Source organism: Oreochromis niloticus, unplaced genomic scaffold (genome assembly GCF_001858045.2).
Source record: "Oreochromis niloticus isolate F11D_XX unplaced genomic scaffold, O_niloticus_UMD_NMBU tig00001594_pilon, whole genome shotgun sequence".
Classification (NCBI taxonomy): domain Eukaryota; kingdom Metazoa; phylum Chordata; class Actinopteri; order Cichliformes; family Cichlidae; genus Oreochromis; species Oreochromis niloticus.
Genome location: NW_020327420.1, coordinates 2,242 through 27,153, shown reverse-complemented (window position 1 = coordinate 27,153; position 24,912 = coordinate 2,242). Strand labels below are relative to the sequence as shown.

The 24,912-nt window shown below is 42.6% G+C and overlaps 1 long non-coding RNA gene across 1 annotated transcript; it reads right to left on the bottom strand.

Annotated features, from left to right (window-relative positions):
* Positions 1 to 17,360: 17,360 nt before the first annotated feature.
* On the bottom strand, positions 17,361 to 17,715 carry LOC109198100 (uncharacterized). Its single transcript, XR_002059070.2, has 2 exons — positions 17,488 to 17,715; positions 17,361 to 17,391 (listed from the first exon to the last, which is right to left on the bottom strand). It is a non-coding gene; the product is annotated as an uncharacterized LOC109198100 (long non-coding RNA).
* Positions 17,716 to 24,912: the final 7,197 nt, after the last annotated feature.

The window sequence follows — 24,912 nt, the reverse complement described above, 5'->3', positions numbered from 1 at the left end:
CCACCGGTCGATCGGCGGTGGCCTGCCCCACCTCCTATGTGTGGTTCGCGGCATGTCCTTTCTGTCACCACCGGTGGATAGCTGCCCTTCTGTTGTAGCTCCGGCTAGCTCCACCACCAAACAACTCAGTTATTTTTTCCACATCGACCACCATCATCGCCCATATAAGCGAAAAATGAGTCCAGCTAAAACACAGACTTGGCGAGCGATCGGGTGTTGCAACAATTTTAGCCGCGTCACTATAAGCCCAGCCTGGGTGCTTTGAGGGTCGCTAGCAGCGCTAGCTAGCTATGCTAGCGGCGCTATGCTAGCGGCGCTATGCTAGCCGGCTGGCTATCAGCAACACATAAGACAACTCTTGCTAATATGGGATGTCTTGATAAAACGAGCAGATATTTGAAGTTTACACACCTATATTCTCGCCTGAAAATGTCTTAAAAGTTTAGTTTGTGACCTAGAAACACGAATAAAGACATAGAAAACGAAGTGGTGGCGCCATTGTTGACTCGGTAGAGGCCTCTGTAGAGGCGTGCTATGAATTGTGGGATATGGAGTTTTGGGCAAGGATAGATCTTTTCGCCTGTACTACTCGGGTATACCACTAGAGAGAGCCAAGACACCACAAATGAAGTCTGTTTCTATGGCGCAAAAGTAGAATCTTTCTAAATTTGCACTAAAATATTAATTTAAAAAACTATAAAAGTCATGAACACCAAAAGTCGTACCATAGTAGTCCAGCTCCAGCCGCACAAAATGATCTAACATATGTAACCTATTGTCAAACTGTTTCAGAGGAGCGCGCGGAAAATTTTCACTAAAATATTAATATTTCAAAAACTATAATAGTCATAAACACCAAGTCATAGCACACCATTCCAGATCCAGCCGCACAAAATGAGGTAACATATATGAAGCTTGTCTGAAAACTGCGGGGCGAGATTCGCTGCAAAATTTCAGGCGGAAACTGAAGAATAATAATAACTAGAAAGCGAAAATTTCAGAAGAAATTTTATGTGTGCCTATGCCGTGCTATTCAGTGGTTTGCCATTCATACAGCTACAGAGAGCAAACTCAGAAGAGCACCCATTCTCCACCATGAACTATGTAAAACAAACACCGCTCACGCTTCACAGATAACAGCTTACAGTTTTGTGTAAAGATGAAGTTACTTCGTACAGCGCCGATTTGCAGACGCTGTGCCACAGGTTCATGAGCAGAAGTCCCATTGTACCACGGCAGATCCGACAATGTTTGCATGAACACGCTTGAAGCATTACGTTATGGACCACTTTTCACACATGGTTGGTGTACCCAAACAGCCGGCTGTAGCTTTTCAACTCACAGCCCGACACACCAAATCAGCCGAGAGCGCACAGACTACGCCGAGAGGCGTGATTGCAGTGCCGCTCAGGTGGGTCCACCTCCCTGCAGCGGCACTGCAGACCACGCCCCGCCACACACATCAAACACGTAAATAAATATTTATGCACTTTTGCATTCACTTTTTGTTTTTTGTTATTTTTACACAGTGTTCTGAATGATGAACAATGGTCTACAGCCAATCTTGTGTATATTATACAAACTTTGGTTGTAAGATTCAGATAACTATTTAATAAAAGCTAAATTTATATGAGAGTAAGAAAGAAAAGTATATTTTGTGTCACCTTTCTCTGTTAATGCCCTACTGCCCCTGGCAAAAGCTTTGCTAGATCGCCCTGCACAGTTACCAGCTGTCAGCTACACAAAAAAAGGAGCTTGGTGTATATTTGTCTGTCAGAAACAGTTATAACTTCCCTTCAACTCATTCATGTCACCTAAGGGTAAACCTGTTTCTCCATCACCAGTTCAGCTCTGATGATTCAGTAAGGACATCTCCTGATTTCATTTCATGCTCCAGCAAACATCAGCTGATACTAGAAATTAAAATCAAAGATTCTAACAACAGCTGATCAAGCTTAAACGTGCTGCTGTTGTTTAGCGCGATAAACAAACAGAGAAAGCCGATCATTGATCAGTTTCATGACTGAAGTTTCAACAGCGAGAGAATGACAGGGGAGGCTGTCATAAAGTTCAACATCGGTAACATCGGTAACTTAGCGCGCACACAGCTGTATACAAACTCCGTAGTGCTAGCTAGCACGCAGTACGAGTTATTGTAAGTGATTGAAAAAGTCAGCACAACGAAAATAAACTACAACCTAAACTCGGTTTATATCTGACCCAATAGAGTGCAGGTCATAACTTCTTACCTGAAATTCAGTTCACCTCACGCTCCTGCCTTCGCTTTCCCTGATCCACGATTGACCTCCGCGTTAGCAAACACCGGACGATCGGCGGTAGCCTCACCGCCTGTATGTCTCGTTCGCGGCATGTCCTTTCTGTCACCACACCGGTGGATAGCTGCCTCTGTTGTAGCTCCACACCAAAACTCAGTTATTTTTTCCACATCGACCAGCATCATCGGCCCATATAAACGAAAATAAGTCCAGCTAAGACACAGACCCTTGCGAGCGATCGGGCGATTAAACAAATTTTAGCCACCTCACTATCAGCCAGCTGGGTGGTTTTTCACGAAGGGTCGCTAGCCGCGCTAGCTAGCTAAGCTAGCGGCGCTAGCTAGCTAGCCAGCCGGCTATCAGCAACACGTAAGAGAACTGTTGCTAAATAAACTACACCTAAACTCGGTTTATATCTGACCCAAATAGAGTGCAGGTCATAACTTCTTACCTGAAATTCAGTTCACCTCACGTCCTGCCTTCGCTTTCCCTGATCCACGATTGACCTCCGCGTTAGCAAACACCGGACGATCGGCGGTAGCCTCACCGCCTTGTATGTCTCGTTCGCGCATGTCCTTTCTGTCACACACCGGTGGATAGCTGCCCTCTGTTGTAGCTCCACCACCAAAAACTCAGTTTTATTTTTCCACATCGACCAGCATCATCGGCCCATATAAACGAAAAATAAGTCCAGCTAAGACACAGACCCTTGCCGAGCGATCAGGCGATTAAACAAATTTTAGCCACCTCACTATCAGCCAAGCCTGGTGGTTTTTCACGAAGGGGCGCTAGCTAGCTAAGCTAGCGGCGCTAGCTAGCTAGCCGGCTATCAGCAACACTTAAGAGAATTGTCGCTAATATGGGATGTCTTGATAAAACGAGCAGATATTTGAAGTTACACACCTACATTCTCGCCTGAAAATATCTTAAAAGTGTATTTTGTGACCTAGAAACACGAATAAAAGACATATAAACGAAGTGGTGCCCCATTGTTAACTCGGCAGAGGGGTGCTATGAATTATGGGATATGGAGTTTTAACAAGCATACAGATTTTCAGCCGTACTACTCCGGTATACCACTAGAGAAGCCACCCACCACAATAAGTTGTTCTATGGAAATTGGCCTAAATTTGCACTAAAATCTAAATATTTCAAAACTATAAAAAGTCATAAACACCAAAAGTGTATACCATACTAGTCCAGCTCCAGCCGCACAAAATGATCTAACATATGTAACCCTTTTCAAAACTGTTTGGCAGAGAGCGCGGAAAATTTTCACTAAAATATTAATATTTAAAAACTATAATAGTTATAACACCAAAGTCATAGCACACCATTCCTGATCCAGCCGCACAAAATGAGGTAACATATATGAAGCTTGTCTCAAAACTGCGGGCGAGTTCGCTGCCAAAATTTCAGGCGGAAACTGAAGAATAATAAAATAACTAGAAAGCGAAAATTTCAGAAGAAATTTATGTGTGCCTATGCCGCTGCTAATCGTGTAGTTTCCATTCATACGGCTACAGACAGCAAAACTCAGAAGAGCAGCCATCTCCACCATGAATTATGGTAAAAACAAACACCGCTCGCGCCTCACAGATGACAGCTTACAGTTTTGGGTAAAGATGAGGTCACTTGTACAGCCCGATTTGCAGACGCTGTGCACACAGGTTCATAAGCAGAAGTCCCTCTGTACCACGGCAGGACCCCGACAATGTTTGCACGAACACACTTTGAACCAGTACGTTATGGACCACTTTTCACACATGGTTGGGTACCCCCAGCCAGCTGTAGCTTTTCAACTCACAGCCCGACACACCCAAAAAACAGCCGAGAGAGAGCTACCGAGGTGTGATTGCAGATGCCCCTCAGGTGGGTCCACCTCCCCTGCAGCGGCACTGCAGCACGCCCCGCACACATCAAACACGTAAAATAAATATTTATGCACTTTTGCATTCACTTTTGTTTTTTGTATTTTTACACAGTGTTCTGAATGATGAACAATGGTCTACAGCCAATCTTGTGTATTATTATACAAAACTTTGGTTGTAAGATTCAGATAACTATTTAATAAAAGAAATATTTTATACAGGGAGTGCAGAATTATTAGGCAAATGAGTATTTTGTCCACATCATCCCTTCATGCATGTTGTCTTACTCCAAGCTGTATAGGCTCGAAAGCCTACTACCAATTAAGCATATTAGGTGATGTGCATCTCTGTAATGAGAAGGGGTATGGTCTAATGACATCAACACCCTATATCAGGTGTGCATAATTATTAGGCAACTTCCTTTCCTTTGGCAAAATGGGTCAAAAGAAGGACTTGACAGGCTCAGAAAGTCAAAAATAGTGAGATATCTTGCAGAGGCATGCAGCAGTCTTAAAATTGCAAAGCTTCTGAAGCGTGATCATCGAACAATCAAGCGTTTCATTCAAAATAGTCAACAGGGTCGCAAGAAGCGTGTGGAAAAACCAAGGCGCAAAATAACTGCCCATGAACTGAGAAAAGTCAAGCGTGCAGCTGCCAAGATGCCACTTGCCACCAGTTTGGCCATATTTCAGAGCTGCAACATCACTGGAGTGCCCAAAAGCACAAGGTGTGCAATACTCAGAGACATGGCCAAGGTAAGAAAGGCTGAAAGACGACCACCACTGAACAAGACACACAAGCTGAAACGTCAAGACTGGGCCAAGAAATATCTCAAGACTGATTTTTCTAAGGTTTATGGACTGATGAAATGAGAGTGAGTCTGATGGGCCAGATGGATGGGCCCGTGGCTGGATTGTAAAGGGCAGAGAGCTCCAGTCCGACTCAGACGCCAGCAAGGTGAGGTGGAGTACTGGTTTGGGCTGGTATATCAAAGGTGAGCTTGTGGGGCCTTTTCGGGTGAGGATGGCGTCAAGCTCAACTCCCAGTCCTACTGCAAGTTCTGGAAGACACCTTCTCAAGCATGGTACAGGAAGAAGTCTGCATCCTTCAAGAAAAACATGATTTTCATGCAGGACAATGCCCATCACACGCGTCCAAGTACTCCACAGCGTGGCTGGCAAGAAAGGGTTTAAAAGAAGAAAAACTAATGACATGGCCTCCTTGTTCACCTGATCTGAACCCATGAGAACCTGTGTCCATCATCAATGTGAGATTTACAAGGAGGGAAACAGTACACCTCTCTGAACAGTGTCTGGGAGGCTGTGGTTGCTGCTGCACGCAATGTTGATGGTGAACAGATCAAAACACTGACAGAATCCATGGATGGCAGGCTTTGAGTGTCCTTGCAAAGAAAGGTGGCTATATGGTCGCTGATTGTTTTTGTTTGTTTGAATGTCAGAAATGTATATTTGTGAATGTGGAGATGTTATATTGGTTTCACTGGTAAAAATAAATAATTGAAATGGGTATATATTTGTTTTTGTTAAGTTGCCTAATAATTATGCACGTAATAGTCACCTGCACACACAGATATCCCCCTAAAATAGCTAAAACTAAACACAAACTAAAAACTACTTCCGAAAACATTCAGCTTTGATATTAATGTGTTTTTGGGTTCATTGAGAACATGGTTGTTGTTCAATAATAAAATTATTCCTCAAAAATACAACTTGCCTAATAATCTGCACTCCCTGTATGAGAGTAAGAAATAAAAGTATATCTTTGTGTCCACCTTTCTCTGTTAATGCCCTACCTGGCCCCCTGGCAAAAGCTTTGCTAGATCCGCCCTGCACAGTTACCAGCTGTCAGCTAAATAAAAAAAGGAGCTTGGTGTTTATTTCTCTCAGAAACAGTTCATAACTTCCCTTCAACTCATTCATGTCACCTAAAAAAGGTAAACCTGTTTCTCCATCACCAGTTCAGCTCTGATGATTCAGTAAGGTCATCTCCTGGTTTCGACCAGCCGCTTCTACAGCTGTGGCTCCAGCAAACATCAGCTGATACTAGAAATTAAATCAAATGAATTCTAACAACAGCTGATCAAGCTTAAACGTGCTGCTGTTTTTAGCGCGATAAACAAACAAGAGAGAAAAGCCGATCATTGATCAGTTTCATGACTGAAGTTTGAACAGGCGAGAGAATGACAGGGGAGGCTGTCATAAAGTTCAACATCAGTAACTTAGCGCGCACACAGCTGTATAGAAACTCCATCGTGCTAGCTACCACGCAGTACGAGTTATTATAACTGATTGTAAAAAGTCAGCACAACGAAAATAAACTACACCTAAACTCGGTTTATATCTGACCCAAATAGAGTGCAGGTCATAACTTCTTACCTGAAATTCAGTTCACCTCACGCTCCGACCGGCAGCCGCCTGCTTCTCCTGCCTTCGGTTTCCCTGATCCACGATCTACCACGGTCGATCGGCGGTCACCTCGCCGCCTCGTTCCCCGCATGTTCTTTCTGACACACACCGGTGGATAGCTGCCCTCGGTTGTAGCTCCGCGTCAGCGACTACAAACAATTCAGTTATTTTTCCACATCGACCAGCATCTGGACAATCCACCGCCTTTCACTGTTTGTACCGTTACTAAAAAAAAACCCTCATCGGCTCATAAAAACGAAAAAATAAGTCCAGCTATGACCCTGAGTCAAAAGACAGCCAGCTCGGGTTAGCTAGCTACCTGTCTAGCTCTTTGCAGGCACCGAAAACATCAGAGCTAATATGGGATGTCTTGGTAACACGAGCAGATATTTGAAGTTTACATCTGGCCAATCCACCACCTTTCACTGTTTATACCGTTACTAAAATGAATAATAAATAAATCATCGGTCCATATAAACGAAAATAAGTCCAGCTAAAACACATACTGTCGGCGAGCGACCGGGTGCTGACACGAGTTTCACCCGCCTCAATATAAGCCAAGCCTGGGTGCTTTTCACGAAGGGTCGCTAGCGGTGCTAGCTAACTATGCTAGCGGCGCTAGCTAGCTAGCCGGCTATCAGCAACACATAAGAGAACTGCTGCTAAATAAACTACACCTAAACTCGGTTTATATCTGACCCAAATAGAGTGCAGGTCATAACTTCTTACCTGAAATTCAGTTCACCTCACGCTCCTGCCTTCGCTTTCCCTGATCCACGATTGACCACCGCGTTAGCAATCGCCTGCCCGGCCTCATATGTCTCGTTGGCGGCATGTCCTTTCTGTCACACACCGGTGGGTAGCTGCCCTCTGTTGTAGCTCCACCACCAAACAACTCAGTTATTTTTTTCCACATCCAGCTGTAACTCCGATTCTATGCGAGCATTTGCGAGAGACCAGGGAGGTGAAACGACAGAGAGAGTCCCCTCGCTATCCATTTGCAGCCAAGTGCGGCAGCTAGCTAGGTAGCCAGCTAGGTAGCCGGCTAGCTGTCAGGCAGGACCGACGTAGTCAGAGCACTGTCGCTAAATATGGGATGTCTTGATAAAACAAGCAGATATTGAAGTTTACACACCTACATTCTCGCCTGAAAATATCTTAAAAGCTTATTTTGTGACCTAGAAACACGAATAAAAGACATATAAAACGAAGTGGTGGCCGCCATTGTTCACTCTGTAGAGGCGTGCTATGAATTGTGGGATATTGAGTTTTCCACCAAGCATTACCATAACTTTTGAATGATTTGCGCAACCTTAAAAATTCCAATGGCTCCTGAAAGCAGCGACGCTGTGCGCACCGTTGAAATTGTCATCATTACGGTAATCCAAATAAGGGTACACAGGCTGTACCACTCCCGGCATACCACTAGAGAGAGCCAAGACACCACAAATGAAGTCTGTTTATTTGGCGCCAAAAGATGAATTGGCCTAAATTTGCACTAAAATATTAATATTTAAAAAACTATAAAAGTTATAAACACCAAAAGTCATAACATAATAGTCCAGCTCCAGCCGCACAAAATGATCTAACATATGTAACCCTAATGTCAAAACTGTTTGGCAGAGGAGCGCGGGAAAATTTTCACTAAAATATTAATATTTAAAAAACTATAAATTCATAAACACCAAAAGTCATAGCACACCATTCCAGATCCGGCCGCACAAAATGAGGTAACATATATGAAGCTTGTCTCAAAACTGCGAGGCGAGATTCGCTGCAAAATTTCAGGCGGAAACTGGAGAATAATAATAATAACTAGAAAGCGAAAATTTCAGAAGAAATTTTATGTGTGCCTATGCCGCTGCTAATCACTGTAGTTTGCCATTCATACGGCTACAGAGAGCAAAACTCAGAAGAGCAGCCATTCTCCACCATGAACTATGGTAAAAACAAACACCGCTCACGCTTCACAGATGACAGCTTACAGTTTTGTGTAAAGATGAAGTTACTTTGTACAGCGCCGATTTGCAGACGCTATGCACACAGGTTCATGAGCAGAAGTCCCATTGTACCACGGCAGACCCGACAATGTTTGCATGAACACACTTTGAAGCATTACATTATAGACCACTTTTCACACATGCATTCACTTTTTGTTTTTTGTTATTTTTACACAGTGTTCTGAATTATGAACAATGGTCTACAGCCAATCCTGTGTATTATTATACAAACTTTGGTTGTGAGATTCAGATAACTATTTAATAAAAGCTAAATATTTTATATGAGAGTAAGAAAGAAAAGTATATCTTTGTGTCCACCTTTCTCTGTTAATGCCCTAGCTCCCCCCCCCCTAAAAGCTTTGCTAGATCCGCCCCTGCACAGTTACCAGCTGTCAGCTACACAAAAAAGGAGCTTGGTCTTTGTCTCTCAGAAACAACTCATAACTTCCCTTCAACTCATTCATGTCACCTAAAGTGTAAACCTGTTTCTCCATCACCAGTTCAGCTCTGATGATTCAGTAAGGACATCTCCTGATTTCATCTTCATGCTCCAGCAAACATCAGCTGATACTAGAAATTAAAATCAAAAGAATTCTAACAACAGCTGATCAAGCTTAAACGTGCTGCTGTTGTTTAGCGCGATAAATAAGAGCGAACAGCCGATCATTGATCAGTTTCATGATTGACGTTTCAACACGCGAGAGAATGACAGGGGAGGCTTCGTAACGACAGAATAAATCATAATGTTTTCTCTGAATGTGGGACGATTCCGTTTGTACGGCACGGCAACTCTATGAACTAACCCTAATGAATAAAATAAAGTCCAACGTCAGTAACTTAGTACGCACACAGCTGTATATAAACTCCCGTGGCATTACGATTGTAAAAGGTCAACGAAAATAAATTACACCTAAACTCGGTTTATATCTGACCCAAATAGAGAGCGACCGGGTGCTGACACGAGTTTCACCCGCCTCAATATAAGCCAAGCCTGGGTGCTTTTTCACGAAGGGTTGCTAGCGGCGCGAGCTAACTATGCTAGCGGCGCTAGCTAGCTAGCCGGCTATCAGCAACACATAAGAGAACTGCTGCTAAATAAACTACACCTAAACTCGGTTTATATCTGACCCAAATAGAGAGCGACCGGGTGCTGACACGAGTTTCACCCGCCTCAATATAAGCCAAGCCTGGGTGCTTTTTCACGAAGGGTTGCTAGCGGCGCGAGCTAACTATGCTAGCGGCGCTAGCTAGCTAGCCGGCTATCAGCAACACATAAGAGAACTGCTGCTAAATAAACTACACCTAAACTCGGTTTATATCTGACCCAAATAGAGTGCAGTTCATAACTTCTTACCTGAAATTCAGTTCACCTCACGCTCCTGCCTTCGCTTTCCCTGATCCATGATTGACCACCGCGTTAGCAATCGCCTGCCCGGCCTCATATGTCTCGTTGGCGGCATGTCCTTTCTGTCACACACCGGTGGGTAGCTGCCCTCTGTTGTAGCTCCACCACCAAACAACTCAGTTATTTTTCCACATCCAGCTGTAACTCCGATTCTATGCGAGCATTTGCGAGAGACCAGGGAGGTGAAACGACAGAGAGAGTCCCCTCGCTATCCATTTGCAGCCAAGTGCGGCAGCTAGCTAGGTAGCCAGCTAGGTAGCCGGCTAGCTGTCAGGCAGGACCGACGTAGTCAGAGCACTGTCGCTAAATATGGGATGTCTTGATAAAACAAGCAGATATTTGAAGTTTACACACCTACATTCTCGCCTGAAAATATCTTAAAAGCTTATTTTGTGACCTAGAAACACGAATAAAAGACATATAAAACGAAGTGGTGGCCGCCATTGTTCACTCTGTAGAGGCGTGCTATGAATTGTGGGATATTGAGTTTTCCACCAAGCATTACCGTAACTTTTGAATGATTTGCGCAACCTTAAAAATTCCAAGGGCTCCTGAAAGCAGCGACGCTGTGCGCACCGTTGAAATTGTCATCATTACGGTAATCCAAATAAGGGTACACAGGCTATACCACTCCCGGCATACCACTAGAGAGAGCCAACACACCACAAATGAAGTCTGTTTATTTGGCGCCAAAAGATGAATTGGCCTAAATTTGCACTAAAATATTAATATTTAAAAAACTATAAAAGTTATAAACACCAAAAGTCATAACATAATAGTCCAGCTCCAGCCGCACAAAATGATCTAACATATGTAACCCTAATGTCAAAACTGTTTGGCAGAGGAGCGCGGGAAAATTTTCACTAAAATATTAATATTTAAAAAACTATAAAATTCATAAACACCAAAAGTCATAGCACACCATTCCAGATCCGGCCGCACAAAATGAGGTAACATATATGAAGCTTGTCTCAAAACTGCGAGGCGAGATTCGCTGCAAAATTTCAGGCGGAAACTGGAGAATAATAATAATAATAATAATAATAATAATAATAAATCCGACGAATAGTAATATGTGTGCCTCTTGGCATAGGCACACATAACTAGAAAGCGAAAATTTCAGAAGAAATTTTATGTGTGCCTATGCCGCTGCTAATCACTGTAGTTGCCATTCATACGGCTACAGACAGAAAAACTCAGAAGAGCAGCCATTCTCCACCATGAACTATGGTAAAAACAAACACCGCTCACGCTTCACAGATGACAGCTTACAGTTTTGTGTAAAGATGAAGTTACTTCGTACAGCGCCGATTTGCAGACGCTGTGCACACAGGTTCATGAGAAGTCCCATTGTACCACGGCAGACCCGACAATGTTTGCATGAACACACTTTGAAGCATTACATTATAGACCACTTTTCACACATGCATTCACTTTTGTTTTTTGTTATTTCTACACAGTGTTCTGAATTATGAACAATGGTCTACAGCCAATCTTGTGTATTATTATACAAACTTTGGTTGTGAGATTCAGATAACTATTTAATAAAAGCTAAATATTTTATATGAGAGTAAGAAAGAAAAGTATATCTTTATGTCCACCTTTCTCTGTTAATGCCCTACCTGGCCCCCTGGCAAAAGCTTTGCTAGATCCGCCCCTGCACAGTTACCAGCTGTCAGCTACACAAAAAAAGGAGCTTGGTGTTTACAGGGAGTGCAGAATTATTAGGCAAATGAGTATTTTGTCCACATCATCCTCTTCATGCATGTTGTCTTACTCCAAGCTGTATAGGCTCGAAAGCCTACTACCAATTAAGCATATTAGGTGATGTGCATCTCTGTAATGAGAAGGGGTGTGGTCTAATGACATCAACACCCTATATCAGGTGTGCATAATTATTAGGCAACTTCCTTTCCTTTGGCAAAATGGGTCAAAAGAAGGACTTGACAGGCTCAGAAAAGTCAAAAATAGTGAGATATCTTGCAGAGGGATGCAGCAGTCTTAAAATTGCAAAGCTTCTGAAGCGTGATCATCGAACAATCAAGCGTTTCATTCAAAATAGTCAACAGGGTCGCAAGAAGCGTGTGGAAAAACCAAGGCGCAAAATAACTGCCCATGAACTGAGAAAAGTCAAGCGTGCAGCTGCCAAGATGCCACTTGCCACCAGTTTGGCCATATTTCAGAGCTGCAACATCACTGGAGTGCCCAAAAGCACAAGATGTGCAATACTCAGAGACACGGCCAAGGTAAGAAAGGCTGAAAGACGACCACCACTGAACAAGACACACAAGCTGAAACGTCAAGACTGGGCCAAGAAATATCTCAAGACTGATTTTTCTAAGGTTTTATGGACTGATGAAATGAGAGTGAGTCTTGATGGGCCAGATGGATGGGCCCGTGGCTGGATTGGTAAAGGGCAGAGAGCTCCAGTCCGACTCAGACGCCAGCAAGGTGGAGGTGGAGTACTGGTTTGGGCTGGTATCATCAAAGATGAGCTTGTGGGGCCTTTTCGGGTTGAGGATGGAGTCAAGCTCAACTCCCAGTCCTACTGCCAGTTTCTGGAAGACACCTTCTTCAAGCAGTGGTACAGGAAGAAGTCTGCATCCTTCAAGAAAAACATGATTTTCATGCAGGACAATGCTCCATCACACGCGTCCAAGTACTCCACAGCGTGGCTGACAAGAAAGGGTATAAAAGAAGGAAAAACTAATGACATGGCCTCCTTGTTCACCTGATCTGAACCCCATTGAGAACCTGTGGTCCATCATCAAATGTGAGATTTACAAGGAGGGAAAACAGTACACCTCTCTGAACAGTGTCTGGGAGGCTGTGGTTGCTGCTGCATGCAATGTTGATGGTGAACAGATCAAAACACTGACAGAATCCATGGATGGCAGGCTTTTGAGCGTCCTTGCAAAGAAAGGTGGCTATATTGGTCGCTGATTTGTTTTTGTTTTGTTTTTGAATGTCAGAAATGTATATTTGTGAATGTGGAGATGTTATATTGGTTTCACTGGTAAAAATAAATAATTGAAATGGGTATATATTTGTTTTTTGTTAAGTTGCCTAATAATTATGCACAGTAATAGTCACCTGCACACACAGATATCCCCCTAAATAGCTAAAACTAAACACAAACTAAAAACTACTTCCGAAAACATTCAGCTTTGATATTAATGTGTTTTTTGGGTTCATTGAGAACATGGTTGTTGTTCAATAATAAAATTATTCCTCAAAAATACAACTTGCCTAATAATTCTGCACTCCCTGTATGAGAGTAAGAAAGAAAAGTATATCTTTGTGTCCACCTTTCTCTGTTAATGCCCTACCTGGCCCCCTGGCAAAAGCTTTGCTAGATCCGCCCCTGCACAGTTACCAGCTGTCAGCTAAATAAAAAAAAGGAGCTTGGTGTTTATTTCTCTCAGAAACAGTTCATAACTTCCCTTCAACTCATTCATGTCACCTAAAAAAAGGTAAACCTGTTTCTCCATCACCAGTTCAGCTCTGATGATTCAGTAAGGTCATCTCCTGGTTTCGACCAGCCGCTTCTACAGCTGTGGCTCCAGCAAACATCAGCTGATACTAGAAATTAAAATCAAATGAATTCTAACAACAGCTGATCAAGCTTAAACGTGCTGCTGTTGTTTAGCGCGATAAACAAACAAGAGAGAAAAGCCGATCATTGATCAGTTTCATGACTGAAGTTTGAACAGGCGAGAGAATGACAGGGGAGGCTGTCATAAAGTTCAACATCAGTAACTTAGCGCGCACACAGCTGTATAGAAACTCCATCGTGCTAGCTACCACGCAGTACGAGTTATTATAACTGATTGTAAAAAGTCAGCACAACGAAAATAAACTCGGTTTATATCTGACCCAAATAGAGTGCAGGTCATAACTTCTTACCTGAAATTCAGTTCACCTCACGCTCCGACCGGCAGCCGCCTGCTTCTCCTGCCTTCGGTTTCCCTGATCCACGATCTACCACCGGTCGATCGGCGGTCGCCTCGCCGCCTCGTTCCCCGCATGTTCTTTCTGACACACACCGGTGGATAGCTGCCCTCGGTTGTAGCTCCGCGTCAGCGACTACCAAACAACTCAGTTATTTTTCCACATCGACCAGCATCTGGACAATCCACCGCCTTTCACTGTTTGTACCGTTACTAAAAAAAAAACCCTCATCGGCTCATAAAAACGAAAAATAAGTCCAGCTATGACCCTGAGTCAAAAAGACAGCCAGCTCGGGTTAGCTAGCTACCTGTCTAGCTCTTTGCAGGCACCGAAAACATCAGAGCTAATATGGGATGTCTTGGTAACACGAGCAGATATTTGAAGTTTACATCTGGCCAATCCACCACCTTTCACTGTTTATACCGTTACTAAAATGAATAAATAAATAAATCATCGGTCCATATAAACGAAAAATAAGTCCAGCTAAAACACATACTGTCGGCGAGCGACCGGGTGCTGACACGAGTTTCACCCGCCTCAATATAAGCCAAGCCTGGGTGCTTTTTCACGAAGGGTCGCTAGCGGTGCTAGCTAACTATGCTAGCGGCGCTAGCTAGCTAGCCGGCTATCAGCAACACATAAGAGAACTGCTGCTAAATAAACTACACCTAAACTCGGTTTATATCTGACCCAAATAGAGTGCAGGTCATAACTTCTTACCTGAAATTCAGTTCACCTCACGCTCCTGCCTTCGCTTTCCCTGATCCACGATTGACCTCCGCGTTAGCAAACACCGGTCGATCGGCGGTCGCGGCATGTCCTTTCTGTCATACACCGGTGGATAGCTGCCCACTGTTGTAGCTCCGCGTTATAGCACCACCAAACAACTCAGTTATTTTTTCCACATCCAGCTGTAACTCCGATTCTGTGCGAGCATTTGCGAGAGACCGGGGAGGTGAAACGACAGAGAGAGTCCCCTCGCTATCCATTTGCAGCCAAGTGCGGCAGCTAGCTAGGTAGCCGGCTAGCTGTCAGGCAGGACCGACGTCGTCAGAGCACTGTCGCTAAATATGGGATGTCTTGATAAAACAAGCAGATATTTGAAGTTTACACACCTACATTCTCGCCTGAAAATACCTTAAAAGTTTATTTTGTGACCTAGAAACACGAATAAAAGACATATAAAACGAAGTGGTGGCCGCCATTGTTCACTCTGTAGAGGCATGCTATGAATTGTGGGATATGGAGTTTTCAACACAAGGATAAAATCTTTTCGGCTGTACTACTCCCGGTATACCACTAGAGAGAGCCAAGACACCACAAATGAAGTCTGTTTCTATGGTGCCAAAAGCAGAATCTTTCTCAGGAGCCTAGAAATTGGCCTAAATTTGCACTAAAATCTAAATATTTCAAAAACTATAAAAGTTATAAACACCAAAAGTCACACCATACTAGCCCAGCGCCAGCCGCACAAAATGATGTAACATATGTACCCCTATTGTCAAAACTGTTTGGCAGAGGAGCGCGGGAAAATTTTCACTAAAATATTAATATTTAAAAAACTATAATATTCATAAACACCAAAAGTCATAGCACACCATTCCAGATCCAGCCGCACAAAATGAGGTAACATATATGAAGCTTGTCCAAAAACTGCGGGTCGAGATACACTGCAAAATTTCAGGCGGAAAAAGGAAAATAATAATAATAATAATAAGAATAATAAATCCGACGAATAGTAATATGTGTGCCTCTTGTCATAGGCACACATAATAATAATAATAATAATAATAATAATAAATCCGAGGAATAGTAATATGTGTGCCTCTTGTCATAGGCACACATAATAAATCCGAGGAATAGTAATATGTGTGCCTCTTGGCATAGGCACACATAATAACTAGAAAGCGAAAATTTCAGAAGAAATTTTATGTGTGCCTATGCTACTGCCAATGAGTGTAGTTTGCCTTTAATGTGGTTCAATTAGTGCCGGTTGCCATTTATAACACCAGAGGGAGCAAGATGCAACATGAGCATAGTTTGCTTTTTATACCACAAGAAGGAGGGAAATGGAATACAGCTGATTTTCAACTTAAAGCAAAGTAAGCTGTATTGTGATCTCTGTTATATGCGGCATACAGAGATGAGAGAAAGATGCTCCAGTTACATGATTACAAAATAAGTTAATAGATATAAAAGAAAATAAATTATGCTTCAGTGTCAGGTGTTCAAGAGAAGTTACAATTTAGATTTTACAGTTTTGAGTCGTTTAAAGTGGTAGAAAAAAAGATGTCCATTAAGCGGTATTCAATTTGTATTTCAAAGGTATTTTAATGTCAAAGGGGAAAATACCACATGCAAATTATGAAATTTCCCGTTGTGGGACTAATAAATGTATCATGTTATTCAAACAATATTTTGTACAGATACCATTTACAATAATGTATGACATTTAAACATGATATTTAGATTGTGGTAAATAGCAAAGCAATATAAAATAAAAAAGGAAAACGAAAAGGAAACCATTCAAGTAACTTTATATTATGAACTGAAGAGTAAGGCAAAAGTATAAATGAAAAGCATACAAGCATTAATGTATATAGATAAACCCAACAATCATATGACCCCCTATGAGCAAGCACTTTGGCGACAGTGGGAAGGAAAAACTCCCTTTTGACAGGAAGAAACCTCCGGCAGAACCAGGCTCAGGGAGGGGCGGCCATCTGCCGCGACCGGTTGGGGTGAGATGTAAACAAATCCAAAACTGTCCACAGAGCTACAGGGGGCACACTGGGATCGCAACAGCAGCCATAGAGGGAAACAGATTAGGATGTTCTTCCCAGTACTGAAGTGGGTCGGCTTTTCTTATGTGTGCGTTTTTCTCTGAGAGGTAGGTCTCCACTTTAGTTTCTGTTGATGAGGCACTCACGGATACTTCTGGATAAGGGTCATTTGGAAGCAAGTGGTTGGCTGACTTTGCGAAAACAGCTAGAAACAGATAAAAGGAAAACACAATTTAAAACAATAAAACAAGAGACATCACAAAGCGCAGCTCTTCAGTTAGCAAACTGGCAAGTAATGAAGTTCTAAAAAATAATTGGGAAAACAAATCTAACTTTAGAACTAAATGACCCAAAACTAAATTAAAAATGAAGTAAAAAAAAAAAGAAATTGGCTTAATACTGGTGTCTTCTGATGAGGTAAGTCGCCATGCGAGGTAAAAACCACACGTGGCTGTAATTTGGTGGCCTGTATACAGTTCCAATCCAAGCATGTAGTTGGTTTAAATGGGTTTAATACTGGTGTCTTTTGATCACTTGACTGTATATATAAACCTGTTGAACAAAAGGTGCATTTTAATTTCACTATACCTGCCCATCCTTGTAGCCGGTCTCTACTAGCGTGGCACAGTTTCAAGATCAGTGTAGGGCTTCTCCACTGCCTTCACTGGACAGAACACATCTGAGGAGTTATGAATGAATGGATGACTTAATGAATGGATGAGATTATAGTTTGTTTCAAAGAATATAAAGTAAGAAACAAAAAAATACAAATGACCTGTTATGGCAGGGATCCCATCAGGTGCAGTCTTTCTGTTCACGTTTCTGGTCAGCTCTTCAATGGATGAGAGCACATCAGCAGTCTTATCTATCAGTTCCCACTGGTGAGCTGTCCTTGTTGGTGGTAGAGTGTGTTCAGAAAAACTCCCTTTTAACAGGAAGAAACCTCCGGCAGAACCAGGCTTAGAGAGGTGCAGCCATCTGCCGTGAGCGGTTGGGTGAGATGTAAACAAATCCAAAACTGTCCACAGAGCTACAGGGGCACACTGGGATCGCAACAGCAGCCATAGAGGGAAACAGATTAGGATGTTCTTCCCAGTACTGAAGTGGGTCGGCTTTTCTTATGTGTGCGTTTTTCTCTGAGAGGTAGGTCTCCACTTTATTTTCTGTTGATGAGGCACTCACGGATACTTCTGGATAAGGGTCATTTGGAAGCAAGTGGTTGGCTGACTTTGCGAAAACAGCTAGAAACAGATAAAAGGAAAACACAATTTAAAACAATAAAACGAGACATCACAAAGCGCAGCTCTTCAGTTAGCAAACTGGCAAGTAATGAAGTTCTAAAAAATAATTGGGAAAACAAATCTAACTTTAGAACTAAATGACCCAAAACTATATTAAAAAGGTAGTAAAAAAGAAATTGGCTTAATACTGGTGTCTTTGGATGAGTTAAGTTGCTATGTGAGGTAAAAACCACACGTGGCTGTAATTTGGTGGCCTGTATACAGTTCCAATCCAAGCATGTAGTTGGTTTAAATGGGTTTAATACTGGTGTCTTTTGATCACTTGACTGTATATATATAAACCTGTTGTACAAAAGGTGCATTTTAATTTCACTATACCTGCCCATCCTTGTAGCCGGTCTCTACTAGCGTGGCACAGTTTCAAGATCAGTGTAGGGCTTCTCCACTGCCTTCACTGGACAGAACACATCTGAGGAGTTATGAATGAATGGATGACTTAATGAATGGATGAGATTATAGTTTGTTTCAAACAATATCAATATCAAATGTTACAATATAAAGTAAGAAACAAAAATACAATTACCTGTTATGGCAGGGATCCCATCAGGTGCAGTTGCAGTCTCTCTGTTCACGTTTCTGGTCAGCTCTTCAATGGATGAGAGCAGTCTTATCTATCAGCTCCCACTGGTGAGCTGTCCTTGTTGGTGGTAGAGTGTGCTCAGTTGCAAAGACACTAAGATCACTTGGCAAGTCCATATCCCTCACAACCTTGCAGTCATTTTGTGTTAGTGAATTACACAATAAATGGGGTTGTGATAACTGTGATATGTATTCAGAACACCTGATTGGAGGCAGGCGTTTGGCTGTGATATGTAAAGGTGATCAATCAATGTGTGTTTTCGGTAGTTGCAGCAGTAATAAGTTGTGCATATCCTCTTGACTGAAACAGTTCTTGGATGGGTTTTTTTCCTCTGCTCATAAGGTCCTCATTGAAGTCTCCACAAACAATAATTGGTTGGCAATTCATCATTTCCAATGAGTCCAAAAGACATTGCATTTGTGGTAAAAACCTCACGTGGCTGTAATTTGGTGGCCTGTATACAGTTGCTATCAAAGCTGTGACTGGCGATTCAACCTTGATAACAACAAATTCAAGGTCAGTCACATTTTGCAGGTATTTTCGAGACTCTGCTGTAAGAACTGTTTTGTAGTACATTGCAACTCCACCGCCATTTACCTTTGCCATGTCTGTATGGTTTGTGTAAGAGACGTGTCTGTTGCGTGTGGCCATGTTGTACTGTTCGAGCTGGAAGCGGGGAGAAACTGATGATCCAGACAAGTGAGTTTCTGTTATGCATAAAACATCAGCAAGGCTGAGTTCATGGTGGCATCTCATGTCCTCCATGTGAGTTGGGAGACCTTGTGCATTGTGATGGATAATTGTCAACGTGGGGACTGTGGGAACAACTGATTTTAAGAATTGCAACAGTGGTCTTGCATTCTCAAATGATGCATGTCTCATATTTTTGAGTGCATCTGTGATGGCAGGATCAGCATAGATTTTCCTTTCATCAAAGTCTGTGATGTAGAGTCCTTTAAGTGAGGTTGTGCGGCTGAGTGCAACATAGGCCATTCCAGGTTCAAAAACACGCTTCAAACATACTACTGCTGACTCCATTGTCATGCCTTGTACTTTGTGAGCTGTACATGCAAAGGCCAACTTCATTGGAAATTGCCTGCGAAGAACTCCTTTTTTACTTGTAGATTCTTCACATTTCTCAATATATACCAGGTTGTCTGAGGATCCTTGTATTTTTCTGCGAAATTTTGCCCAGAATTTTGATTGTCCAGCGTAAGTCCAATGAGATTCACAGTTTTTGGTCCATCCTGTGTGGTTGTCACAATGTTCGTGATTGTTCCAAATGTCCCATTAACAAGCCCATCTTCAACATCCAAATTTCTAATAATCATAACACGCACTCCAGGTGCAGCTTGTATGTTATCAGGTAAATCTCTTTTGTTGCCTTTCATCATATCTGCCAGCAGGACCATCTCACCCGTTCGTGGGTCTTTTCTGTAGTCTTCGGCCTGAATATTTATGATATCAGAATGAAGAGCAGTTACAGTTGCTGAATTGTGTTTGTCACCTCTTTGTTTGTAGCATAAATGTGTAATACATTAGATGGACAGTCTTTTATGTCATGGATAGCCTGTGTGAGCAAGGCTTTATCATTGGCTTCAAGAGAATCTGTTTTTTGCTTTACTCTTATCCTGTTCAGAACTTCAGCAAAAGAATGATCATCTTTCTGTCGCATGATTTCTGTCAGGTTGACCATGTGGAAATAGTCTTTCCAGAGATCAAGGACATTGTCCTCGTACACACAGAGTGGTTTGGCTTTTCCAAGGGGTGGCAGCTGGTAAAAGTCTCCTACTGCAAGGACAGACATCCCACCAAAAGGCTTCTTGTTTCCTTTGATCTGCTGAAGTCTCCAGTGGATGTAGGCAAAAAGGTCTTTAGAAACCATAGATATCTCATCAATGACCAGAATCTCTGCATTTGAAAGTGAAGCTCTCACTTCATCCAGTGCATTCCCCAGTCCCTGATACGGCGGTTTTAAAGATTTTGGCAGCTTTAGCAGAGAGTGCAGTGTTTTCCCAGATATGTTAAAAGCTGCAGTGCCAGTAAATGCAGCCAGCAGGACTGCAGGGTAGGACATGTCTGCTTGGTCACGGAATCTGGGGAGTTGGTGCAAAATCTTTGTTGCCTCCTCATATATGCACTTGATAACATGTGATTTTCCACAGCCAGCTCCTCCAGAGACAAAATAAAAGAACTGCTCAGGACAGTGACCCCACACAAGTTTGAAACACCACTCACGCACTGCGTAGAATATGGATGCTTGGGTTTCATTCAGACTTTGGTACATTTTTCTGACAAAGTCTGGGCTCAGCTTTGGTGCTATGATTGCTGGCATGGCTCCACTGCTGCTACCACTGACTTGGTAGTCTGGAACAATGTCCATTTCATTTTCGTCAGTGTCATGTCTGGATTGTCGTTGGGCCACACACTCTAAACGATCTACTTCAACCTCAGGTGCAAAGGTGTTCCATGCATTGATAAGTGGGCCTTGTTGTTCAATCTGTTCCAATGCCCTTTCCATTGTTTTGCCATGGCTTTCATAACGCTTTTTGTTAAAGGTAACAATTGGCCGTACTGCAAAACCATGTTTTCGTCCACTTTTGTAGAACTGTTCGGATGTGGGGTGTTCTGTGTTTTTAAGGTCATCATTTGATCGATGTGGAAAATAAAGTTTTAGTAGTCTGCTATAAAACTTCTCTGGTTGTTTCTTTTCTGAGAAGCGAGGATATCTGATTATTGCAGGTTTCCCTCTTGTTCTCTTTTGAATATAACCCATGTTATTCAAAAGAGGGATGGCATTTTTTGACTCTGTTTGACGGCTGTAGAGAATCCTGTACTCTGAAGCAAATTCAGCCAAACACATTCTTTCAAACTCAGGCGTTCTGGGTCTGTTTGCATATTTTTCTGGCAATCCAGACATCCACACATTTCATCATCTGGTGCCATGCTCTGCAACCTGCTCATCGGGAGACTCATTTTCAGGGCATCATCATCAGTCTGTATGAACACCACACTGCGTGAACACTTTTTAGTGGCAGGCTGCATGTCCTTGCCACGGATTCTTGGGCACTGACTTCTCTGTGTTTAGCATATGCCTGCATTATCTGTTTCATTCATCTCTTTCATTGACATTGGACTTTTTGACCTCCTGGATGACTCCATTAAGAAATTGTGTCATCTCAAATTCGGGTTTAGAGACATAAGACATCATGTACATCAGGCAGCTGTAGTCATCAATGACATATTGGATGTCCATGTTGGCATTCCAGGCTCTCAGCAGATCTGCATTGTATGCATTCACCCAGCAGTCATTAGGTTCACGCTTTAAGAGGATGACATGGCCATTGCTTAAATTGAAGACACAATCCAAGTATTGTTCATAAGTTAATCTGCATTTGTGAAGCAGCTCAGACAAGTCCTCAAACGAGGAATTTGGGTCACAGAGCAAATCTCTCAATGGCTGGAGTTTTTCTTTGGCCTCTTTCTGTTTTTTTGCGAGCGCCATTCGTCTGTTTTTTTGCTTTTGTTTTTCATTTGTGCCTTTCTCCTTACTTGTGCTATGCTGCTTATCATTGTGATCATCGTCATCATCTGGGCTTGGGAAAGTGATCATTGTTTGGTCTACCGGTAGTTGGGGAACCCAAACCTACATGACACATTACCTTTTTTGCAGGATCTGGAGTGATTTCTGCTGTGGACTTGAACCTCAGACACAATTTGTGAAGTTCAGGATCGGCATTTTGGTCAGGCATCTTACATGTTATGTACTTGTCAATAAATTTGTACACGTGGTCTTCAGGTCGCTTCCAAATTTAGGTGCATCTTTGACCCAAACCAGTAAATGGATATGAGGGCTACCTCTGGCCTGAAACTCCACTCGATAAAAGTAATCTTCTACTTCACCGATGGCTGTGCTGGGGACAGGATCAGTGTTGTCATTAGTGCATCGACTCTTTTTTCAAACAATCGCATCACAGTCACAGGGTTGCTTCGGAGAATTTCACACTTTGTGTTCCAGTCAAGTTGTGAAAAATCCACTTGTTCACCTTGTTGAGTTTTTATGACCTCAACAACCTCAGGCCATCTCATTTCAGCAGCTGAAAATGTCAGGAAAAAAGTCGGCTTTCCTAACTGTCTGACCATAGCATGCAGATCTTTCAGTGCCTTCTCCCAATAGGCTGGAGTACCTCTCAGAGGTTTCATGAAGCGTGTTGCATCTTTGTTATTTATCAGTCTCTCCACTTCGTCTTTATTTTGAAGCATTCTGTTACAAATTCTACGTCCATCCTTGGTGATTGCCTTACCTTTGCGCAATTGGATGGACATGCTGTTTGTAGCCATGTGTGTTTCTGTACAACTGTGCAAAGAATAGGTAGCTTGGTCAGTTGCAAACCGTGTATCTGCAGAGAACAGCCGTGTATTAAATACATGCTTGGGGACAGTTTGACTTGTCTGGCTTCATCTAATGTGTTCTGTCCAGTTGGGAACTGCACAGGAAAGGCCATGGCTTCAAGTTTAGGAACAGAGAAGAAGCCAACAGGTCTATTTCCTTGGGCGGGTGCAATGCTAAATATTCCTTCACCATATGATAAAATGTCCTGTGCTATATCTGGTGTTGCATACAGGTGTCTAGAACAAGACCAGGCCGAAGTTCTTCCTTTTCTTTCTCCGTATCTTGTAAGGGCTCTCCATTTGACTGTTCAGGCTCCAATAGTTCGTTACATCATGACATGGCTCAAGTATTCCAGCTGTTGTATCCTCAGTGGTTCTTCTTTCTGGTACAATTGGTTGTCGAAGTTTCTGGGCAGTGCATCTGAATATCTGCATCAGCAGTGTCATGTTCCGTCTCGATTATCTGATTATTTGTGGATCAGCAAAAGTAGCGTCATCATCAATAGATACATCTTTGTATTCTGAATGCATCTCTTTTAGCTTTGATAATCCTGCTAACACATTCTTCATGTTCACAGTGTAGAAGTGTTGGTATCCTTGAATCTGATGTGTCTTTTCAGTTGTACCTGCAGGAGCTGGGCTTCATTGCTAGGTCTGGGAAGACAGTTTACTGTGGTTTCCACATCCGACGGTACACAAACAACAGCCCCATGTACGGCTCTTTGCTGTCCTTTTGGTAATGCAATGATTTTAGCAAACGGGAGAATTTTAGCAATCAGTTGTCGTTCTAGTACATTTAATTGACTCAGTTCAATTGGAATGGGTGCTAGTGCTAAATTGTTTGCCACTGCGATGGAGGGATCTTTCCTCGTTGTAGGTGGCTGTCACAGTTGTAGCAAATCCACTCCTCCATTCTTGTTTGGGAAAGTACAATTAGCTGAGCATTCCCCGTCACAAACATGGACAAATTTTCCTGTCAAGCAAGTGTCAACAATGTGACTATTTTAACATACTTTGATCTTTGCAGTGTTAACTTGATTAGGAAACAGAGTTCTGTGCACACTGTACAGACATGGGTGGGTCCTAACTAATTGTTTCACGGAAAGCTAATGTGGCTGCTTGCATCACACTATCACTACAAGCTGGGGCTGTGCTTCAGACTGTGGACCCGCTGGAATGTGTTACTAGTCGTCGTATTTCTCTTATTCTCTGCGCACACAACTTTTATAAATGGCGAAAGATGCAGTGGTAGCCATTTGTGTCTCTGGTACTCTGCACAGCGCTGTATATGGTGCAGTCTGAATTGTGAGTCATTATGATACCTGGCATGAATTGATTTTTTTGTTTGTGCCTGTAGTTTGGATCCGATGCATATTTTGTTCTATGTATTTTTTCTGTCTGCTTTGAAAGTCAGCATCCGTTTGTACCTTTGGACCAGATATTCTTCTGTCTGCTTTGAAAGTCAGCATCCGTGTTGTACCTTTGGACCAGATATTGCTTCTGTCTGCTTTGAAAGTCAGCATCCGTGTTGTACCTTTGGACCAGATATTCTTCTGTCTGCTTTGAAAGTCAGCATCCGTGTTGTACCTTTGGACCAGATATTGCTTCTGTCTGCTTTGAAAGTCAGCATCCGTGTTGTACCTTTGGACCAGATATTGCTTCTGTCTGCTTTGAAAGTCAGCATCCGTGTTGTACCTTTGGACCAGATATTGCTTCTGTCTGCTTTGAAAGTCAGCATCCGTGTTGTACCTTTGGACCAGATATTGCTTCTGTCGCTTTGAAAGTCAGCATCCGTGTTGTACCTTGGACCAGATATTGCTTCTGTCTGCTTTGAAAGTCAGCATCCGTGTTGTATCTTCGGAACAATATTGTTTCTGTCTGGTTCGAAAGCTGGCATCTGTGGTATATCTTCTGATAATGTAGTCTC